Below are 22,768 nucleotides of genomic sequence, written 5' to 3'. Positions count from 1 at the left end.
CAAACGATACATTGAATTGATGGTCAACAGATAGCTCAGGCTCAGCATCTAACACTTGTCTCCTGAATATCTCTCTTCCTAAAAGACCCCCTCCCAGTGTTTCACATCACCAGCCACAAAAGCTCTGGAGATAAACCTAATGCATTTCTTTTATACCTCGTCTAATCCATAAGTAAATGTGCTTCAAAAGGCTGTCTTTGAAATTTGTCCAGAATCTGATTACTTCTATCCCCAAGGCTCTTACTCTCGTCTCCATTATTGCTTTCCTGACCTATGGCAATAGATTTTTAACTGGTTTTAATACTGCTGTCCTTGCCAAATCTGAGGTCTGGTGTCTACGCAATGACAGAATGATACCTTTAATATATGTAATATCTTGTCACTCTTCAAAACCTGGTGATACCTTTCTATTTTACTTTCTTTTTTATTTTTTAAGCTTATTTCAGAATAATATGAGGGTACAAGTGATTAGATTCCATTGTTTGTATTTGTTAGGAAACTTCAAGTATTTAAGCCCTTTACCCAGGAAGTTTGCTGTATACACTTCTATCATGCCCATTTAGTGACAGCTCACCAATACCCCTGCCTCTTCCCCTCTTCCCCTCCTTCCTTACATCTCCCTGCCACTTGAATTTAATTGTGTTTTTCTCTCTTGTGGGAATATAGTTGTTTATCTATTGGTTTCATATGAACTGATTATCACATGTAGAAGATGGAAATTGGACCCATACCTCTCACCACTTAATTGACACTTGCCGGACAAGAGTTAAATTTAACACATGCTGTGATAAAAATTCTAGGAGAAAGTATAGGAAAAACTCTTAATATCATTAACCCAGGAAAAAATTTTATGAAGACGACCCCCTTGGCAACTGCAGCAACAGCAACACCAAAAATTAAATACATGGGATATGATCAAGCTAAAAAGCTTCCGCATAACTAAGGGTACTAAAAATAAAATGTGAAGACCTTCATATCATTTAAACTTTACATGACAAACTTCTGGACCCTTTGCTATTTCCCACAACTGTCTACCTCATTCATTTCATTCCTACCAAATGAGCTCATTTCTACTGCTCAAACCCTCCGAGCCCCCCCCATCTCAGGGACTTTGCACACCCTTCTTCCTGCCACCCTGCCTCAATTTAGCAGAGAAACTTTTAGCCTTATGACGCAAAATTGCACCTACTTTCTCATTATTTTCAAATTGCATTCTGGCTTTATTGATCTCTATAACATTATCACCACTTGAATTGATTAAATTATATTCTTACAAACATAAGTTTAACAAGAGTGGGTACTTTGACTTTTTCTTCACCACTTTCTTCCTTGTCTTCTGATAGTACACACTCAAAAAATAATTCCTTAGCTTTGTGGCAGGCGCCTCTAGTCCCAGCTACTTGGGAGGCTGAGGCAAGAAAATCATTTAAGACCAAGAGTCTGAGGTTGCTGTAAGCTGTGACGCTACGCACTCTACTAACGGCAACATAGTGAGACTCTTGTTGCAAAAAATAATAATAATTCCTGAGTGCTGAAGATGAAGCCTTAAGTTCTGTCACCTTAGATCCTAGAGTTAATTTGATGAATTTTCTAATGATTTACTTATCCGAATAATACAAATACTTTCTGAAATACAGTTAGAAAATAATGTATAAATATTTGATAATAGTATAAAATTTATATGCATCTCTTTAAAATTTTACATTTTAAATTTTGAAATTGCTATTCATCTTGACACTTTCCCCCTTGATAATTTTTTTTATTTAATCATCTTACATGACATGCCTTAGATGGCTCCTAGGTATCTTTACCATGTCTAGGCTAATCTCTAACTCTTTACTCCCAAATTTGGGTCCTTCTCCACATCTTTTCTCCCTATATAAATGGTCATCACCTAAATAGACACTTAAACCATAAATTAACCTATAATTCTTGACTCCTTCTTCACCCACTTCAAACAAAACAAAAGCACAAACCTCCCAGTTCTCTACCTTTCCACTACCACCACACTTACTTGTATTAACATAGTCACTCCTTGGTACCCACGGGGGATGGTTCTAACATCTGCCAACAATATTTCTCATGCAAACTACCAGGTAAGTTCCCAGACTGCTCTTGTCTCTTCTATACTTGCCCTATTCAAATTCATTCGTCATGAAAGTAGAGGAAAATTCTAGAAGTTATAAAGTCATAACCCTTCAGTGGCAGACCTTTTGTACTGCAATTAAAATCCCATCTTATTACTGGGGTTCCAATTTTACAAATTTTAACTTCTCCTCATTAGTTTCTTTACTCTTGCTTAGCAAATTACAGTGATAATAATAATCTTCAACTTTTATAATACACTAAATTCTTTTCCAGGTTCAGAGCTTCAGCTTACAATATTCTCTGTTCTTTGGGTTTCTGCTATAATTCCCTTTTTGCCTGTGGGACCTGTGCTGCTATCTGTTGGGTACAGTAGTGTTGACATAATGCAACCTCTTGATTCCAGAAGCAATTTTATCTACTCAGAGCGAGCGAAGTACCCCAGTGAAAGCTTATTGACAGATCTCTGGATTAACAGCAATTTGAAATATGATATTAGTAGCAACTTTATAGGTAAATTATGAATCTTAGTGTCATGACAACAATTTAGATACAAGTTGAATATCCCCTATTTGAAATGGTTAAAATCCGAAGGTTTCAAATACCATATACATATATTTTTTGGATTTTATAATATTTGCACACACATGCTAAGATATCTTGGGTTTTCAAATCAAGTCTAAACATGAAATTTGTTATGTTTCATACACTAATTATACACATAGGTTAAAGGTACATTTTTTACAACATTTTAATAATTTTGTGCATAAAGCAAAGTTTGTGTATATTGAACCATTGGAAAACAAAGGTGTCACTATCTCAGCCACCCTTTGATGTTGTGTCAATAGTCAAAGAGCTCTGGAGTTTAAGATTTTTAAATTAGGAATGCTCAAACTGTAGTCAGGCATTGGAATGGCACCATACTATGTGAAGAAAATATGTTTTCACTTTGATATTTCACTGATTATTTAACCAAAAGGGGTTATTGGTATTGCAATACACCTCTGCTTTAAATAGATATTTTAGGACAGAGTATGAGAGGCAAAATAATTGGTAATAAAGTACTCTCCTGAAGTACTACAGCACCTTGGAGTAGAAGAGTTGACATCATATTCAAAGCCACTTCAGGACCTTCTGTGGTCCAAGCTGAACTACACCTCAGACTCTCCCAGGGATCCACACGAAGCTGGAAGCAGAAGCTGCACTGTCCTCGAATGGACTGTCCTGGTACACCACTGATCTCCTCTCCCAGGGCAAGATGCACATGTCTCAAGCAGAGGCTTACTGGTGAAGTTCAAGATGTTAAAAAGGGTGGGAGCAGAACTAGGGAATGTCAGGATAAATCTCCATTTCTGCAGTCTCCTATTTCTCTGTGGTGGTGCTTTTGCCAGAATCATCTTTTCAGTCTATCTTCATCCCTCCCCTTGGTGATTTGGGTAAAATATTTGTATATGTATAGCTGAGCTAATTTGGGGCACTCAATTTTTAAAGCCATTTCTGCCTAATGGATACACATAGCTTGAGGTTTTCTTTATGAGTACTAAAAGCCGAAGAGCTGGAGCCTGTGGCTGCAAGGGAGAATTACAGTTGTATAATGTTGCATGTGAATGAATGTATAAAATTGTCAGATTCATTATTAGAAAGATTATTGTGGCAGCACATATATTTAATGTCCTCAATCAGCTTTTATCACAAATAACACTGATCTTTTACTCCACACCTAACAGCTGTGTATATTCTGTCTTACTTGCTTCACAGAACATACGATGCAAATATACACACGTCTCAGACATGCATACCAGCGGTCCTCAAACCGCAGCCTGCGGGCCACATGAGGCCGTGTGATTGTATTTGTTCTCGTTTTGTTTTTTACTTCACAATAATATATGTGCAGTGTGCATAGAAATTTGTTCATAGTTTTTTATTTAAACTATAGTCCAGCCCTCCACCGGTCTGAGGGACAGTGAACTGGCCCCCTGTTTAAAAAGTTTGAGGACCCCTGCATGCACACATTTATAACGTGTTCAGTTTTCACAGATACTTTTATAGGAACTACATTCATCTTGGCAATGGACTCATTGTAACTTTTAGCATTGAACACCTGCTTTGCCCAGAGAAGTCTAGTTTTTTATTGAATCAGACACCAAAATGAAGTAGACATGTCTTGATAGGTCATCACAATATCATAAACTCAATAAATAACCTTTCTAAAATAATCTTTTTAGTTCCTAAAAATATTTTTTAAACTTAAAAAGTTAGGTCAAATTGAAAGTATTCAAAGAAAAATCATACTCATCGTATTTTAAATCATCACTATCGTAGCAATTGAAATTTCTATGGCTCAGCCCATCTCAGAAATTGTGCTACCACCCTGTACAAACTCCCTGTCTAGACAATTAAAAACAAAGACAGAATAATGTATTAATATTAAAAACAAGGATATATTTTTATATTTATGGCTTCAATGGGATATGGCATTAACCTCATTCAGAAGTAGATTAATTCATCAAAAGAGAATTTAATCATTTTCAATGAATAATTTACTCAGGCAGCTTTTAAAACCATTCATGACATAAGTTTGCCTCTCTTGTAATGTACCAGGATGAATATGCCTAAGGATTTTAAGCAAATATAACTTATTTTTATTAGTCGTAAATGGCACAAAGTCATGGCACCTACTAACGTATGTGCATACTAATATGTTTTATTCATTGAATAAGCAATCAATATTGCATATTCAATTCAGTTCAGACATTCTGGTAAAAATTAAGTAGCATTGTTCAAATCATTTGATTCTATTCCACTCAAAAAAAAAAAAATCACTTTTTGTAATGGAAAAACCTCCCTTGAACACATATTTTTACTGCTGACTATGAGATCATCATGACTGATGTAGTAAAAGATTTAGATAGAGCCCTAACTCATAGATAATGTTTTTATTTTACAATTGATAAATTGTAGCCTATTTTTTAAGTTTAATGGCCAAGACATTAGTACTATAAACATTCCACTGTCACGCTCCTTTGTTTTTTTTAATTTATGAAATTCTCTATTAATAATCATTTATATCTTTCAGCAAAATAATCAATGTTGGTTAATGTAATGTTAAAATTGACATTAATCACTTTTTCAGAGGCATCATTCTACCTTATCTTAAAATTTAAATTGTAATATAATTCATATTTAGTAATTATATTGATATCAGCTTCTGTAACTTATTTTTACTCGTCTTCCAAATCAGCTGAGGAAGCAATGTCTATTTAAAAAAAAAAAAAAACAATGTCCAAAAGCCACATCTGTTGAAATTACAAGGTTTTAAAGAAAAGCTTGGCTAGTCATGCAGAATAATAACGTATAGAGAAGGTAAAAGCACACTGCATGTCCACCTGCCAATAATTGTGTAGCACTCACTCGTGGCCCACTTGTTATTCACACACATTTTACTGTGCAATTTCAAATAACTTTCCAGCTTGCATTACCTTTGTACATCAAAATTTACAGTAGGTACAGCATTGTAGTCTGCTGTGAAAGTTAGAAATAGAAAAAAGAAATACTTAGAATTCTGGAGACAGGCCTTTTCCCGACACTGTCAGAATAGCCTATTTTGTACTTTTTAGTCACTTCCAAAAGAGATCTTTCTTGTCGTTAGAACTAATGATGCAGAGAAGCTAAGTCTTCATTTAGAGACCCGTGCATGCATTGAATCAAGATCATTGAAATGACTGGTCTGGTCTGTAGAAAGAATGCATTCCTAGCATTTAATAGAATCATTGTCTCAGAAAAAAGCACTAAATGTATCAGTTAAATGAAATTTAGCTGAAAAAATAGCATATATAAATTATATAGATACTCATAGATACTCTGGATTCTGTCATACATCTATGAAGAATATACATTTTGTTTTTTCTTTACAGGCACTATACTTGGCTGAATGCAAACTGTATACTTTGACTTCTGTCTGGTCATTAACAACTGAAACTAGAGTTCTGTATTTTTAGCTTTAGTTGGGGGTACACAAGGATTTCAGGGGTCACACAAGGATTTGATGAGAGATTTTATACGGAATTTTAAGCTTATTCTTAAATTATAATTTTCAGTATAACCCCTTTCTATCATTTTCTGGCAGCTGAGATTACCCTGAACCTGTCCTTCAGTTCATCAAGTCTATAACATTGTAAGTTATCTAACACACTTTCTCTATGACAGTGACCAATAAATGTTACATATTAGTATTAATTATTTGTTATAGAATTAACATATTTCCTTTAAATATATTATCTTTTCAGGAAGAATGGGGACTACCAGACCCAATTCTTGGCAGGGGAGGGCACTCCCCAAAAAAGGGAAAATTAAAAAGTAAGCTGAGGGAATCAGAACAAAGAAAAGTCAACTGGTTTACCTTTAAGCTAGCTATTGCTAAATTTCTTATCCAAACAAGTTTCCGGCCTTTCCTGAAACTCTGGCCCACTGAGGACACAGCTTACACAAATACCCCTGGCTAAGTTTGTGAGCACTCTGGAGGAATACAATGGCCATAGAAGAGGCTATGGCAAGACCTAGAAAAGATACATCATCTAGGGCATTTCCTGCCCATAAAACAGACAAAGCAGATACCTATTGTGGAGACCTGCATTTGGCTGGGGCAGAGGCCAAGGGAACAGCGTGAGTGCTGAGATATGGGCAAAAGGATGTACATCCCTTATTGCAGAGTAAAATCCTCTGTTGTGGTGATGAGAGGAAAGTGCCTCTCTCCCACCCATTCCTCAGAGGAGATTAATACCAGTGGCCTTTTACTCTACAGTGAGCTAGCTCAGTTAAACACCTCCCTAGAAATCTGTGTGTGTGACGCCAAACAGGAGGCTGCCCCCAGACAAGGCTCAAGTTACGAATTTCTCAAAACTGCTCAAATCTTTAAAGTTAATAATGATAACAATAGGAGCTGATATGCTCACTCAGAGGAACTGCTGGTGTCTTTGTTCCCTCCCTCAGGTTACCACCTGGGCAAAGAGATTTGAATAAAAGCTTAGTGGAACAGATGCTGGGGACCACTCACAGGAGCCCACAAATGGTGGTGGTCCCTGAGCCCCCACCTTTGAAAATTCTATTCTGTGTCTCATGTCTCTTTATCGTCATTCCTAACGTTGTATTTCTTCAGTCGATCATGCCAGTCCCACAGGTCTTAGCAGACCCTGCTCCTGGGGCGGAACCCCAACAGTCTTTTTAAAAGATTCGAGAGTGCTTTCTTCTGGAGTCATATTTCATACTCAGGAAGCAAATATAAATATTTCTGTCAAATTATTTACTATGAAAATTTGTGATCCTTCTCAATAAGAAAAAGATTAATTCTTTAGACAAGAATGATTTCATTATTTTTCTTTTAAAACAATCCTATATTATATTTCTTCAGTTGTCTTTTATAAAATTCTGCTGAAGTTATAATCCTTATTAGACTTTAGACAATTTTCTTCTTAATAGTAAAGCTTTCCTTTTATGGTCTTTTTACATGCATACTCACTGACTCCTTTTCAAAATACATTTTGTAGTCATAATCTTTTGAAATTTTTACAGCTAATCAGTTACATGCTAATAATATAAGCACAGGTAAGGACAGTGCAAATGAATCTCCTTTAATGCAGTAAAAAATAGTACAGTTGGAAATGAAGGCTATTGTAGGATGGATTAATTCATTAGGTATACCAGTTGATATGTTCAGCAGTGACTTCTGAAACACCATAGTATATTTAAAATCAGATATTTAAATGGATTTTAAATCAGTTGAAATGAAGGAAATGTGGGATATCAATACAACAAAAAAGAAATAAGATTTCATGAATTTACAATTATACAATATGTAATTTTGCATCAGTCTTACTCGCTTTACCTGTGGGCAGCACTGACTTTGCAAATTTTTACAAGTGTTATTTCTTTGATCAACAGTGAGAAAGATACAGGAAAAGAGAAAATGTTGCACAAGCACCACCCTACAAACTGTATGGACTTGGCCACACAACCCAAAATAATCAAACCTCAGTTTCTTTGGATGAATACAAAAAATAATTATCCCCACCTGTAGGTTGCTCTAAGGCTTAGCAATAATTTTATGCATATCTAGACCATGTCTGCAAGTTTGATCTCTACTTGGTATGCCATTTCATAACATGAAGGGTAACTCTGCAAACTATCAAATTCTCAGCAGATCATTAAATCTAACACAAAAACAATCAAACTACTCCATATCTCCCCCATACATTCTGCTTAATTAACGAGAGAGGAAGGAAGTAATGTAAAATTGACCATATTAAATGACTTGTATTTGGTTTGGCACCTGTAGCTCAGTGGCTATGGCTCCAGCCACATACACCGGAGCTGGTGGGTTCGTATCCAGCCCAGGCCTGCCAACCTACAATGACAACTACAACCAAAAAACAGTCATGCCTTGTGGCAGGCGCCTGTAGTCCCAGCTACTTGGGAGGCTCTGGAAAGAGAATCATGTAAGCCCAAGAGTTTGAGGTTGCTGTGAACTGTGACACCATACCACTCAACTGAGGGCGACATAGTAAGAGTCTGTCTCTAAAATAAATTACTCATATTTGAATGTTTTACCTACTAAATGAGTTATGTTGTCAAAATTCTAGAATACTGTAGAAATTATTTTTTGTAGATACTGTTTCTCTATCTTGGAATAAAAAGATTTAAGGAAAGGTGTATCAGTGGCCAATTTCATTTATTAATCCTGGTAGCAAAATTTCAATGAGAAAGAATAACAACTATAAGCAAAGAGAAAACAGAGATATCGGCACAGAATTATAGTAACATCTGACAGGTTAGTTCATGTTTCCATGAGACCCAAGTATATATCACAGGGCAAGAAAGAATAAACTGCAAATTCTGATAATCAGTAAAAGTAGAATAGAGAAGGGAGATGTATAATCACTCACTGGAACAAATCAGAAACACAAACATGCACACAAAATTTATTTCCCTCTAATGAAAGCATAGCCATAGAAGTTTATATTGTTTAATATTAAAACAATATAAACTTCTCATTTGGGAGCATGCATAACAAAAGTAGATGTTGGGCTCTTGCCTGATATATCCAAGACATGCAAAATCTCAAAGCATTAGTTACTTCTGTAAGTTTTTTCTTTTGTATTTTTTTTGGGGGGGTGATTTTGGTTCTGCTTCTTAATTATTATCTGTATTATACTAGCTTATAACAAATCTCCATACAATGAAAATTAAATAACTCAATATAAGGACTATTTGCCTTTTTCATATTTCTCCATTATAGGACATGCCAGGCATGGATTATTATTTCAATATGTATTCACTGCATACATCATTGAATGCATCAGTATGTGGTTAGGAAACATGTTCATGAATCAATGAGCAGGCAGCATCGAAGATGTTGTATAAGTGTCTAAAACTAGATCATGGGATCTTGGAAAGTCATTCCTACTCTGGAAGTGTTTAAACAAATTCATCAGAGTTGATGTCTTCCTAGTATAATCTCAACACTAACAAGTTTATGGTTGTCTCACATCCTTCTGGTAAATAGTTTTGTAGGTGTTGACAATCTGGTAAGTACTCTTGTAGGTGTTGATTATTACTCCAAAATAATCAATACTCAAAAGACAAGTTCCTTTCATGACCAAGGAACAGCTATTAACACAAAGCCTAGGTGATAGCATTCAGAGAAAATCTCCCTTGCTTAAGAAAGTAGACATTGGATTCTTTATCAAAGTGTTACCTTCCAACTAAAGAATGTTGTGGGCCTTGTTGGAAGCTATAGTTTATCACTCAGTGATTTGCACTGAGTGATACTGCCTAAGTTTTCTTTGAGCCTACCTACTTTACTTCCTTCCCATTTTCAGTTTTAAAATTGTATTATGTATTTTCATTACTGCAAACACTGAACTCCTCTAACACAAGAAACGTGCAAAGTTCCCCAGGATTCTAACATGGTTCAGTAATTAGGTGAAACAAGTTACATCAGTAAAATGTATAAACACTTATACTTATTTTTCTTGTGCCTATATCCCAAGTAAGTAGAGAATATGCAGAATTACTGTTACGTGATCCTACTTTCTATTTATTAGTATGCTGTTCATTTGAAATGTCCTTAAATTATTGCCTGATTTTGAGATGTCATTCAAAGTCTTAGTATATTCTCTGGTCATGAAGTTCAAAGTGACCTACTTCTTATTGTCAGGCATTATTATTTTTATTTTTCTTAGTTCCCAACATTACAAAATATACTTGCCCTTAATTAACTCTTCCCATAATCTAATGAAATAGATTCTCATTCATTTTTTTCCTACACTTTCAAAAATTAATCAAGAGAGTCTGTCTCTAAAATAAGCATCTCAGGCTTTGGTAAATTGTGGAATGTAATAAACTTAGAAATTTTAACCAAATGACCTTTATCATGTATTAAAAAATCTTCTATCTTAAGGTAATATGCAGTATTTTTGGCTGTCTTTCTTCTAAGGCCCCACATCAAATATATTGTAGAAGAAAAAGACATGTTAATCATAAACAATGTCTTACAAGTGATTTGGCAGCTCACCAACGCATATACAAATTTCTTTAGGTAGCATTTTATTCAGCTGTCAAAGAAAATAACACATAATAAAGTCTATCTAGCATTTGTATTATTCTACCAGACTACTTGTGGATTCCTCAGATGACTAGTCTTATTTTGATAGCTTCTAAAATTCCTATTTTAAGCACCTATTGGCCATCATCAAACTTACGTGAAATCAGAATGTCATAGGTGGCTGTAAATTTATTTAGGATAGGAAAAAAGGAAAAAGTGACACAGGGATGAAGCATATATCAGCACGTGCTGTGTCTTCCTGCCCTCCCCCCCACCCACCCAAATGCTATGAATTAAAGAAAAAATTACTTGGCTAAATAGACCTCTGAGTTCAACTAATGCTTCTTGAAAGGCAGGATTGCAAGTCTCAGGATATTTTGTTTTCCTAAAGTAGAGGTTGAACCTTTATTCTGTCTCTTAGAGTACTTAATTATGTTCAGCATTTCATCTTCTGCCAGAGAATTTGAATGCTTACAGTTTATAGCAGAGCCCTAGTGCTAACTAAACTTCTCTTTAGAAACAACTGTCAAAATTATCCTTGGTTTTCTTTTGAAAAATTCATCTCCCAGCTGATGGCTGTGACTTTCAGCTGTTAAGTCTGGAAGAATAATTTTTGGATAAGAATATAAGTGGTTTGGGAAATGTTTACTACCAAAAACTGAATGAGAATAGTCACATGAGAAGTCTACTGGCATGCTTCCTAACATAGGCCCCATGTTCCTCATGAACTAAATACTTTTTACTATTCTCTATTATTAATTCCAGAAACCCACATACTATTGTGATAGTGCTGAAGGAGTGGTCTACCCAGGTTAAGAGAGATCAGGACTTCAAGGGTGCTAAGTCAATGGAGTCTTTGAGCTTTGCGTGTGTGCTCATGACACCACCTTTGTTTGCAAAGAAATAGAAATAAAATAAAAAAATAAAAATAAATAAAAAAGAAATAGAAAAAAAATAAACGTATAATTGTGCTTAAGAGTCCTGGGGTTTTGACTGCAATCCAGTATCAATTTCTAAGCAATTTTGGTTAAATGCATGTATTTGCAAATTTTCGTAAGCATTTCTAAGTATCATTCATAGTACCATCACCTTTATTTTCTAAACTGACTCATTTTTTATGTAAATTATTTTTAGAAGAAAATTTCTATCATTACTGTGAAATTAAGTGCAGACCCATTCTCTATTAATAGAAGATAAAGATGTTCAGGTTAATAGTGTCTTTGACAATACATGCCTTCAAAATTATAGATCAGTATAGGAGTCACCCATTCAGTTCTATAAGCCCATAATCACATCCAAAGAGGACTTTTACACACATCCGTATTTTTTTTTTTTTTTAAACAGCTCTTGGCTGATGCTTGGAGGTAATAGAAATTAAGTCCCTACCCTAGGAGACTAAATGACCTTGAGATTTGAAATGAGTATTACCTATCACAAAACATTAAATTAGAGGTACTAAGTAATAGTCCATTTTTAAGAGAAAGTGATAAATACAACATCAAGCTTGAATGGGGTTGGAAAACACAAGGACTTTCAAGGGAAGAAGATGGCCTTCAACAAAGACATACTGTTATGATATTTTTGCCTCTCTCTAATCCCTATTTATTTAGGGAATCTCTTCTCTTGATACAAGGATACAAAAAAATACTGCTTTATAGCGGGTCCTACCTGGTACACTGCCATAGGCCAAAGGTGTATCATTTCTGCATCATCAGCCCATCCAGGGTTGCTCAGAATCACAGGAAATTCTCCCTGTGGGCAAAATATTAGAGAGTATGTCTCAGTTTTCAATTGAATAGATACAGAAATGAGCTGTGGGATAGATACAGTTTACAGTAATATACTCTATAGTTTTAAATAACTAGCAAGAGCATATTGAATATTCCCAACACAAAGAAATTATAAATGTTTGAGATCATATGTATGCTAATTACACTGATCTGGTAATTGTACATTATATGTATCAAAATATGACTGTGTACTCATAAAAATGTACAATACAATGGTTCAATTTTTTAAACGTTTAACCCTAAATGATTCAATATTTCATATCTATCTAATGGTTTATTACAACTTCCAAGAATTTTGAAAAAACTAAGATTGCAACAAAGACCAGGCTCTTAGGTACCTACTCACAATAGATGGTTGTCAGGTCAGGGCCCCTGGTAGGTTAGTAGCATTTTAGGGTGTCCAGATTAAAGGTTGCATAAAGTTTTTTGCTTAACTCCCATTTAGTTTCTGTTTTCTTGGATGAAAGTTCATACAAATGTGTAGAAACAAATGTTTTTCATCAGAGAATTTTGTTGCTACATCACTTCACAGTTCCTGATGACGGGGTTCCTGCCTCTCAGGGTCCCAGCTATCTGGACCTGCCATCCTGTAACTTCATCCAGACTTGGAGTACAGGGAAAGCTCCTCAGACATTTCAGTCTATTACACCCAGATACAACAGAGTTCTCTTCTCCTCACATTCCAGTATTATGGACATGGGAAATACTGAGGTGTGTACAGGTATATATAGGTATGCATGCATTTTTGAACTATACTTGTTATCACAAGTATGCAGAGTTCAGATAGTATACCACCCATATTCTATCTGTTCATATAAAATAAACACATTAAAACAAACAAAAACACTTATATAACTCACTGTGGTGGAACATGGCTTGGATTAGAGCAGCAGTTCTCAACCTGTAAGTTGTGACCCACAGGAACTGTATTAAAGGGCCATGGCTTTAGGAAGGTTGAGAACCATTGGATTAGAGTACTAAAGCAATCATGTAGCGAAAAATCAAAAATTCACATGAACCTACTTACTCAGAAGCCTCAAAACAGAATTTTTGTTATGATGTGATAAAATGACAGAGAGTGCACCACATCTTAATCTTATCCCTGGAACAAACCAGGAAAAACAGTTGGCAAGAAAGAAGGCTACTCTTTTAAGCAAAACATTTAAAATATTTGTGTCATAGATTGTGTAAGTCCTAACTGTTCAAAAGAATTTCTAGAAGAATAACATGAAATAATTTTTTAAAAGGTATATATTTTACCTTAAGAATATTAAGAACTATAGGCTCGGCACCTGTGGCTCAAGCGGCTAAGGTGCCAGCCACATACACCCGAGCTGGCAGGTTCGAATCCAGCTTGGGCCCACCAAACAACGATGGCTACAACCATGTACTTTTTCATTCTTGAAATGTGAAACATATCTTCAGTTTGCAAATTACTGTGTTGTATAGGAAATTGTATAATAGAATTTGGTTTTCATGTATGCTATAGAATCAACCATGTCCTTGTCTAAAAATTCCATGTAATTTAAATGTTTTTACATCTTCAGCTTTCTGTGTGTCAAATCAAACTGAAAATTGAAAGAAATTATATTGAAAACAGTTCATTAAATAATACACTAAAACATATTGGATTCTGGCTAGATGATTATCATATAATTAGATTAAATTTTGAAGCGTTTTAGAAAATGCATTTCAATGATTCTCAACAATTTCACCTCTTAGAAGAGTCTACTAGAAGCTAGTTTGAAGACACAATGATGGTACCACTTCGTAAAGACATGAGCCTTCACTTTAGGTAAGCTATTCATCAGCCAACAGAAAGGACAGAGGTTAATTAAACCTTTAGAAGAGATAAAATAAAAATTATTTACAGAATTAATCTATTTAGCTAAGTCATCTCTTCGAGGACTGGTAGTAAATCCTTAGTCAGTTAAAGGAGTCAGAATCATGGTTTGGGGCACACCATTTACTCAGTGTTAAAACAGAACTTCATAAAATAACTTCCTGCTGTGGGATCTAATCAGTAACTTGGAATCAAAGAATATATGTATTACAAAGAGTAAAATGGCTTGCCTACATTCAGATCTTCTGTTTGCAAGGTAAAAGGTGATAATAAAGTAACAGAATAGGAAACTAGTTACTGCCGTCCACACTTATATCACAAAGAGCTAGAGAAAAAGATATTTCCATAGAAAATAAATGGAGGTTAATGATATTTTTGTATAGACCAGATTGAGCATATTGGGTCAGAATTTATAAACTGATTAATAGCTTTGATTTTAAGGTTCTTTTTATCTTAATGCCACTAGAATCACTCTGCCTAGTCACCAAGCTTGTCAATTGCGCAGTATTGTGATGATTCCCAGTTGCCTTTAAGTTTCCCTTAGTCTCCATCCTTGTGGATCTTTGACTTCAAAAATGAAGACCACAGTCTATACGTAGCTCACATGTATAGCTTTTATTATAATATTGATCCATTTACAAAATTTGGTCCAAATTTTTCTGCCACTAAACAAATAGGCTTATTATAATTTGATGATTTATATAATCCATATTATAGACATTGTAATATGAAACTGAAAATGGTGATTTCAGAAATACAAATATCAAAGTATGAGTAACAAATATTTTTTCAATTACTTGTAATCTAAATGCCACATTTATGAGATAGGCCATGTCTTTCTGGGCTAACATAGCTCAGATGGAAATTATGGAAACATTCTATATCATAGGCAGATGCAGAGCAAAGCTTCTGTAAAGTGAAAGCAAAATATTTTATAAAATATGCATGATTTCATTAAACTCATGGAAGGATGCTAAAGCACTACAAAAACAACTTATAATAAAGTGATGACATTTATAAACATGGTGACAAGATGGGTAATTCAAAGAAAAATGTTTAGAATGTCAATAATGAATTAAGACACAGGAAAAATGAGGAAATGTTTTAGAAATTTGGAAAAACTAAAAGTATGTCAGTATCCTGTAAAATTCAAACATAAATTAAAAGAATTTAAATAATGCTATAATTTCGTAGGGAAAGTTGTGCAAAATATTCTACATTATTCATTCTGTATATTTTTAAGATCTTACTTTATATAGTTTACATTTGGTTTATTGTTTGCTTTTTGAAAGTTTCGGTTTGTTTCTAGATGAATTCCGAACTATATTTGAAATCGGTTGTCAGAAGAACACTTGGAAATAACTAACTGTGTACAATTAGTGTATTTATTGGTAAGTATATAATTTTATACAAATATATACAGATACATTTCAAAAATTTTTATAGGTGGATCTGATTTTTTTCAGATAAAGTTTCATAATACATTCTAATGTAACATTTAAAAAAACCTCTTTAAAAACACATGTGGGAACCTAAGTCTTATATCTTAAGGTATTCATTAAACAGTCTGAAAAAAATAATATTCAAAAGTAAGGACCTAGTATAACATGTTTAACAAAACTTTTAGAGTCATTTTAAAAATAATTGTACCAATTGCAAGGATACGAGTGCCTTTTCATATCCAAATCTTGAGTTATTATTGTCTATAAATCTTAAAAACAGAAAACAATGATTCTGACAATATATTTTTAGGATGTTGCATACCTATTACCAAGTTATTTTCTTGTATAATTGCAAAAGAAACCTCAACAACTTGTGTTTTATTGAGCTGTTGCTATTTTAACACTGTTTTGTATGAGGGTTTCCATTTCATTTTACTCATCCTTCCAATTCCTTTTATTGCAAAATTTCTCTTTGTGGGGTAGTTATGGGAAGATATTTTCCGGTGGTTATTTTTGTCTATTGACCTTCCACTTTCTTAAAATTGTCTTGTGTATAAATTATACACACTATATATCTATACCTATTCATGTAGATAGTACACACACACATATTTAACATGATAACACACTAACATTAGACCACACGTGTAAGCTTCATCACAGCAGGGAACTGGTTTAACTTAATCACCTTTTTTATCTTCAAAATGTAACTCCTTGCACATAGTTGGTATTAAGAAATGTTTGTTTAAATAATGAAAAAAAAGAAAAGTAAAGAAAATTGAGTGAAGTTATTTGCTAGAAAAAGTCAATATGATAGTTAAAAATTACACTGATCATGCAAAAATACATTTGGTGTGACTACCAATATTCCTGTAATTAGGGAAACATTCCTTAATCAAAGGAAATAACCATATGTGTTTGTCTGTGTGTACATATGTATAATCTGTTGAATTATTGCCATAAATAAATGGTTAAGCCTATGTACTCCAAAGGGAAAAATTACAGTAAAACATTCAGTTATCATTTGAGTCTAACACCAGAAAAAAAGAAACAGAGGTAGGATTTTTTACTATGCCCTAAAGTTCCGTGTATGCTTAAAGAGAGGAATTGGTTTGACGTACTGATAAGTATTTAATAATATGGTTTTAGTGTCGCTTGAATATTTGGTGAATAAATATAGATTCCAGGCCATATCTGCAAGATAATATCCTGGACTATGGTACCCCAAACTGAATCTCACTATGGTCACCAGATGGCCAAGGGCAGTACTTTGAGATGTCCATAGTGATATTCAGCAATGGGGGTATGTAGTCCTTTTTAGGATGGGTTCGCAAACTTAATTATCAGACCTCATATGATGACAGATTTGAAGGCCATTCCAGAAAAGGAGTTCCAAAACTGCTTTGAAAGATTGAATAGGCACTGGTATAGGTGCATGGATTCCCAAGGGGAGTACCTCAAAGTTAATAAAGTATGTAGCACTTTTTCTAGGCAGAGTTCAAGAACTTAACTGTTTGACCTTTTATAGTCACACTGTCAGTCATCCATAAAGGTAACCTAAAATATTCAGTGACAAAAGGCTTACAAATGCTGCAAGGACAGTTTTCCAAGTGATATTGGGCCAACCTAGGTCTTCTCCCACCTCTCCCTTGCACTTCCTAAGAATAACACTGTACAATGTGCTGCAAAGGGAACATCCCGAGATGGGGCGACCCATGAGCACAACCTCCACTCTGCTACAGTGCGCCCTGGAACAGGAAGCCTTCGTCTCTTTAGACCAGTGTATCACGTTATCCCTGGGATATGAAACCTAGGGCTGGCTGCTTACAGTGTCCCTCAGCTGCAAAACAGGCTCTATTTGCCTCACAGCTTTCCTGAGCCTTAGCGGACCAGCTCACATATTCCTGGACTTTTGTTGTCCCTCACTCCCTATCTGTAAGTAATAAAGCTTTACTTCACACAACCTGTTGTGTGGGAGTTGTTCTGTATCATCACGCTGACACAAGTTAATTAGCGAATCAGCTTCAGACACATCTAAATTAAAAATTGCCCACACACATTTCATAGCACTAAGATGAATTAAAAATGGAAAGTCAAGAATGAGAGCTCTATGACAGTAACAGGATAGGTAACACTGGTTGTGCAGGTAACCAAGCAAAGTAACCAAAACAAAATTAAATTCAAAGCAAAACAAGAATTAAGTACCAGTATTAATATGCCAAGAAATGTTTTTGAAATGCTCTACAATTCTGGCATGATATTGTTTAAGAAACCTTTACTGGAATGACATAATTATGTATTTTTGTATTAAGGTTTTAGAAGTTTCTCAATTTGCATCATTATATGTCCGAGCATTGAGTATATTGCGCAATGGCATTTTCCCCATTAAGGTAATTATTTGTTTCATTGTTCATTAAATATTTTAGTTATTCCTACAAGCTTCTAAGGCCATTTACACCCCCAGGTTTCTGAGAGTTCTGTTTCATAGCTCTTATTGCACCTGAGATCCATAACGCATGGAAAATGATGACTGCATATATTATGGCATTTCTGCAAGGGCTAATGCCAATGAAATTACTTTTGAAGCTTTTGTGATGTTTGTGTATGGCAAATTTCTTCAGTGTGCTTATTTAGTTTTATATGTGGTTTTAAAAGTCTACTGTATTGGTTAAACTACATTATTGATTACATCTAACAATGTAATTAGAGTATCCCTATGAGACGATCTCTTTTATTTATTTATCCCTTTTATTAAGTCATATACACATAGATCATGAGTATACTTATGCATATTTGGGGTACAATGTGTTGATTTTTTTTAATACAATTTGGAGTGCTTATATCAAACTAATATAGCTTTCACCACATTTACTTGCTTATTAAGACATTTATGTTCTATACTTAATAGATTTGACTTGTACCCTTTCAATATGCTCCATAGGTTTGATCTCACCATTTTCCCTCCCTCTATCAAACCCCTCCCTTCTCCCTCCATTTCTCTCCTGGGCTACTGTTGTAATCTATCTTTCATAAGAAAGTGTGAGTAAATATAAAGTGGTTTCATAAAATTACTGAATACATTGTATACTTTTTCTTCCATTCTTGAGATACTTTACTAAAGAGAATATGTTCCAGGGCGGCGCCTGTGGCTCAGTGAGTAGGGTGCCGGCCCCATATGCCGAGGTGGCAGGTTTAGGCCCAGCCCCGGCCAAACTGCAACAGAAAAATAGCCGGGCGTTGTGGCGGGCGCCTGTAGTCCCAGCTACTCGGGAGGCTGAGGCAAGAGAATCGCGTAAGCCCAAGAGTTAGAGGTTGCTGTGAGCCGTGTGACGCCACGGCACTCTACCCGAGGGTGGTACAGTGAGACTCTGTCTCTACAAAAAAAAAAAAAAAAAAAAGAGAGAGAGAGAATATGTTCCAGTTCTATCCATGTAAACATAAAAGAGGTAAAGTCTCCATCTTTTTAAGGCTGCATAATATTCCATGGTGTACATATACCACAATTTCTTAAACCATTCATGGGTCAATGGGCACTTGCGTTTTTTTCCTAACTTGGAAATTATGAATTGAGCTGCAATGAACAATCTGGTGCAAATATCTTTGTTGCAAAGTGATTTTTGGTCTTTTGGATATACTCCTAGTAGAGGAATAGCAGAATTAAATGACAGGTCTATTTTTGGATCCTTGAGTGTTCTCCAAACATCTTTCCAAAAGGATTGTATTGGCTTGCATTCCCACCAGCAGTGCAGAAGTGTTCCCTTTTCTCCACAGCCACGCCAACATCTGTAGTTTTGGGATTTTGTGATCCAGGCTACTCTTATTGGAGTTAGATGACATCTCAAAGCGGTTTTGATTTGCATTTCTCTGATGATGAGCATTTTTTCATGTGCCTGTGGACCATGGGCTTTTCTTCTTCAGAGTAGCTTCTGTTCAAGTCTCTTGCCCATAATGAAATGGGATCACTTGTTCTTTTCTTATTAAAGTTCGAGTTCTCTGTGGATTCTGGTTATCAGACTTTTGTCAGAAACATAACCTACAAATATCCTCTCCCATTCTGCGGGCTGTCTGCTTCCTTTACTTACTGTCTTCTTGGCATTACAGAAGCTTTTTAGTTCCATAAGATCCCAGTAATGTATTATTGGTGTTGCTTCAATTGCCTGGGGAGTCCTCCTCAAAGTTTTCTCTCAGGCCAATTTTTTCAAGTGTTTCCTCTGCTCTCTCGCCAAGAATGTTTATAATTTCATGTCTTAAGTGTAAGTATTTTATCAACTGAGAGTCAATTTTTGTTAGAGGTGAAAGGTGTGGGTCCAGTTTCAGTCTTCTACAAGTTGCCAGCCAATTCACCTAGCACCATTTGTTAAATAGGGAATCTTTCCCACAATTTATATTTTTGATAGTCTTATCAAAGAACAGATGACGGTAAGTGTCTGGATTCATCTCTCGGTTCTTAATTGTGTTCCATACATTTACCTCTCTATTTTTGTGCCAGTATCATGCTGTTTTGATCACTATAGATTTATAGTATAGTCTTAAGTCTGGTAGCATGATTCTGCCTGATTTGTTTTTATTTCTGAGTAATGTTTTGGCTATTCCAGGCTTTTTCTATTTCCATATAAAATGAAGTTCTAGTTTTTCCAGATCTTTAAAGTATGATAGAGATCCTTTAATACGGATTGCATTAAATCTTTAGATTGCTTTTAGTATGGAGATTTTAACGTTGTTGTTTCTTCCCAGCCTTGAGCATAGTATGTTTTACCATTTGTTGACATCTTGAGCTATTTTCTCAGAGTTTCATAGCTCTCTTTATAGAGATCTTTCACATCCTTTTTTAGGTACAGTCCCAGATTTCATTTCCTTTGGCACTACTATAAAGGGTTTAGAGTCCGTGACTGTTTTTTCAGCTTGACTATTGTTGGTATATAGAATGCTACTGATTTGTGAGTATTGGTTTTATAGCCTGAGATGCTGCTGTATTCCTTGATCGCTTCTAAGAGTTTTGAAGTTGAGTCCTCTTGCCTGATTGCAATGGCTAAGACTTCCATTACAATGTTAAAAAGCAGTGGAGACAGTGGGCAACCTCGCCTGGTTCCTGATCTGAGTGAAAATGTTTTCAGTTATACTCTATTCAATATAATATTGGCTGTGGGTTTGCTACAGATGGCCTTTAACAGTTTAAGAAATATCCCTTCTATACCTATTTTCTTAAGTGTTCTGATCACGAAAGGATGCCGGATTTTATCAAAAGCCTTTCTGCATCAATTGAGAGAATATATGGTCTTTGTTTTTTAATTTGTTTATGTGATGTATTATATTTATAGATTTATGTATATTGAAACAACCTTGAGACCTGGAGATAAAACCCACTTGGTCATGGTGTATAATTTGATTTGTTGCTGGATGCAGTTTGCTAGGATCTTATTGAATATTTCTGAATCAATATTCATTGGAGATATTCATCTATAATTTTGTTTTCTTGTTGGGTCTTTTCCTGATTTGGGGATCAGGGTGATATTTCCTTCATAGAATGTGTTGGGAAGTATTTCTTCTTTTTCTATGTTTTGGAAAAGATTAAGTAATAGAGGTACTAGTTCCTCTTTAAAGGTTTCGTAGAATTCTGATGTGAAGCCATCTGGTCCCAGACTTTTCTTTTGGGGGAGATTTTGTATAGTTGATGCTATTTCAGAACTTGAGATAGGTCTGTTCAAATTGTCCACTTCTTCCTGGCTAAGTCTAAGAAGGTGGCATGCTTCCATGTATTGGTCAATCTCCTTCAGATTTTCATATTTCTGAGAATAGGTATTTTGATAATATTCATTAAGGATTTTTTGAATTTCTGAGGAATCTGGTTATCTTGTCTCTGTCATTTCTGACTGATGAAATTAGAGATTTTACTCTTATTTATGGTTTGGTTAGCCAAAGGTTCATCTATTTTGTTGACCTTTTCAAAAAACCAACTTTTTGATTCATTGATCTGTTATATACTTTTGTTTTCAATTTTATTTAATTCTCCTCTAATTTTGGTTATTTCTTTTCTTTTGCTGGGTTTGGGGTTGGAATGTTCTTCCTTTTCTGGTTGCTTGAGCTGTCCCATTAAGTTATTGATTTCCTCTCTTTCTGTTCTCTTGAGGAAGACTTGCAGTGCTATAAATTTCCCTTACTTCTGCCTTTGCAGTATCCCACAGGTTCTAGTAGTTCATGCCTTCATTATCTTTTTGTTCCCAACATTTGGTAATTTCTTTCTTAATCTCATCTATGACCCAGCTATCATTCGGCATATTTTGTTTCCATCTCTTTGTGTGAGTTTACACATTCCTGTTGTTACTGAGTTCAACTTTTATTCCATGATGGTCTGAGAAGCTACAAGGAATAATTTCTATTTTTAAAAATTTTTCTGATGTTGAGATGATCTACTTAACAAATGTTCAGATGTTTCTTCTTTTGTAAGACTATGGTTTTTAAGTTAAATCTATAATTTTTATGCTTCTATATGATTTCATAATTTTAGATTTTGCTATACTGCCTAACTCATCAAAAGATTTCAGTCTAATTCTATAATGTAAATACAAGATCATCATCAAGTACAGATAACAAGAGTCCTTCACCCCTGTAAGAAAACTCAGATGTTAATTGGCCAGATGATACAGATCAAACATGGTTTTCCATTGCACAGATCTCAGTAGCAAGCTCTCTTTCTTTTTATGTCAGTGTTGTAAAAAGATCACCCAGAATCCAGATTTGTGTCTCAGGTACATCAGTCTAACCTAAGTGACTTTTTTATGTTTGGAGAACATTCACATGTTAAAGTCATTCTTCTCTGATAACCTAAGATCTGTGATTATATAAATGGAAGATCTTCTCATCTCTCAATAGATATTTCTACTTGATTTTGATACATTGTACATCACAAATCCTGAGATCGTGTGTGTATATACATGTATATATATATCAAAAATATTACTACGGAAACTAAAAATGGCTACTATGGGAGATATGTTAATTTGCTTTATAT

Source organism: Nycticebus coucang, chromosome 23, assembly GCF_027406575.1.
Source record: "Nycticebus coucang isolate mNycCou1 chromosome 23, mNycCou1.pri, whole genome shotgun sequence".
NCBI lineage: Eukaryota > Metazoa > Chordata > Mammalia > Primates > Lorisidae > Nycticebus > Nycticebus coucang.
Note: the sequence above shows the minus strand (reverse complement) of the source record.